The sequence below is a fragment of the Geospiza fortis genome, unplaced genomic scaffold (genome assembly GCF_000277835.1).
Source record: "Geospiza fortis unplaced genomic scaffold, GeoFor_1.0 scaffold485, whole genome shotgun sequence".
Taxonomy (NCBI): domain Eukaryota; kingdom Metazoa; phylum Chordata; class Aves; order Passeriformes; family Thraupidae; genus Geospiza; species Geospiza fortis.
In genome coordinates, this window is record NW_005054457.1 from 1,184,112 (window position 1) to 1,186,618 (window position 2,507).

Here is a 2,507-nt window from a genome sequence, read left to right on the forward strand (position 1 = left end):
AGATTCAAAGTGAGAAATCCACATTTTTAACCCAGAGTTTCTACAACTTGTCAATCCTCCAGTATTCCCAGCACAGCTAGAGGTGAATCCTGGCTGTACACAAAACATTTTTGCAATTTATTGTGGTTCCTGTTCTGATTTTGGCGGGGGTGGCACTGCCAGTCCAGCTCACCCCGAGCCTGAGTGTGAGCAGCTCCGAGCCTCAGGGAGCACCAGGAGCTCCTCCAGCCCTTCCTGCCTTGGGTGGGACCTTGTCCCTCCAGCAAAACCCTGAGGGCTCTGCTGGGACCATCCTCACTGTCCCTGGGGCTCTGTGACCATCCTCACTGCTCTGTGACCATCCTCACTGTCCCTCGCTGCTCTGTGACCATCCTCACTGTCCCCGGGCCTCTGTGACCATCCTCACTGTCCCTCACTGCTCTGTGACCATCCTCACTGCTCTGTGACCATCCTCACTGTCCCTCGCTGCTCTGTGACCATCCTCACTGTCCCTGGGGCTCTGTGACCATCCTCACTGCTCTGTGACCATCCTCACTGCCCCTGGGGCTCTGTGACCATCCTCACTGTCCCTCGCCTCCTCTCCTCTCCTCCTCGGACAGGCTCCCTCCAGCACCTCGGGCTGATGGCAGGCGTGGAGAGGAGCTTTGCCCCAGCCCCAGAGCTCTGTCACAGCACTCACAGCAGCAGCTGATGTTTGTCCAAAGCCCTGCTCAGTTTGAAGAGTGCACCTTCCCAAAAGAAGCGTCCAAGGAACAGGGGAGTGATGTGCCCTTCTCTCTGGGCTTTCTCCACCGTTTCCATCCCACGGCTCTCAGCCAAAACTGGCTTTGTTACCCACAGACTGCTCTTTTCCCTGGTTTGACTGTCAGATGTTTCTCCCCACGCCTAAGAAGCTGTTTTTGGCACCTTTTTCAGAAGCAGAGCAGGGCTGGTTTGCTGTGCTGGGCTCACGGAGGGCTCGGGAGCTGTCTGTGACCCCCAGCCTCCCTGTGCATCCCGCTCTGCTCAGGGAGCAGCCTGGATCTTCTGCCCAGGAACAGCAGCCGAGGCCTCACACCCGCAAACCCAGGTCAGAGAATGGTCTGTACCAGAGCCTGGATGGCAGCCCTGGGGACAAGACCTTTCCGAGACCTTTCCGAGACCTTTCGCTCTCAGCCCCGAGCGCGGGGGCTCCTTCAGACACGCAGCCCAGAGGGGCAGGACAGCCCCCATCAGCCTCGTTAGTGGGGAATGTTCTGGCGGTGGCGCAGATGTTCCAACCCTCTGGACGGCACTGACAGGCGTCACAGGGTGCGCAGGGACGGGAGCAGCATAGGAATTGGGGGGAGTTTTTGGAGGGGAAGGGAATTGCATCCTTTGGAATCTCGCTTCAGCCGCTCAGAGCTCCGCTCTCACTCGCTGGCCGATGCCTGTGCCGGGACCCCTTCCGTGAGCGTGAGGAGCCCGTGCTGCGGGAACACGCCTCTGCTTGCCAGGAGAGAGGAGCCAAGCACGCTTCCCCAGCTCCCTTCTCCCAGGATTTACAGTCGCGGTGGCTGGATGCCGAATTCCCTCCTTTGTGCAACAATGCGGGACGAGTCTGGAGCTGGCGCAGGAGAGGGGACCGATGGGGGTGAATGCTCAGGACAGTGCAGGATCCTGGCGGGATTGCTTGGGAGCTGGAGGAGCACTCTCTGTGTGTGGGGGGGTGTTTGAACACATTGGCTGTGCTCGAGGAATGAGCGAGGGCGGCAGCACAGCCACCCCTTCCCTCCCGAGCACCTGAGTCACAGAGTCCCACAGTGGTTTGGGTTGGAAGGGACCTGAAAGCTCCTCCAGTGCCACCCCTGCCATGGCAGGGACACCTCCCACTGTCCCAGGGACACCTCCCACTGTCCCAGGTGCTCCCAGCCCCGGTGTCCAGCCTGGCCTTGGGCACTGCCAGGGATCCAGGGGCAGCCCCAGCTGCTCTGGGCACCTGTGCCAGGGCTGCCCACCCTCAGGTATTTATAGCTCTGGTACTTCCAAAAATCCCATCCAGCCCTGCCCTCTGGCAGTGGGAAGCCACAGGACAGTGTCCTGTCCCTCCAGCCCTTGTCCCAAGTGCCCCTCCAGCTCTCCTGGAGCCCCTTTAGGTACTGGAAGGGCTCTGAGCTCTCCCCAGAGCCTTTTCCAAGGAGAACAGCCCTAACTGTGTTCTCCAGAGCTGTGGAAAATCGCACTCTCCGTTTAGTGAAAAGTTGCTCAGTTCTACCTAATTTGGCTCTCGAGTGCTAAAAAAGGTCGCCTCCAAGTGCAAGAATCCCTTCAGCTCAGCTAGACGCTCGTTCCCCAAATCCTGCGCCACGGATCCCGTCCGGGGCTGCCCAAAGCCCCCGATGTGCAGAGCTCTGTCCTCCCCGGCACGGCCGGTGCAGCTCACACCGCCCGGGGCTGCCCCCGCTGCGGGACAGGGACACCCGCACCCTCGGGGCTGCTCGGAGAGCGGGGCACGACCACCGCTCCCCCGCCTTCCTCCACGGCTGCCT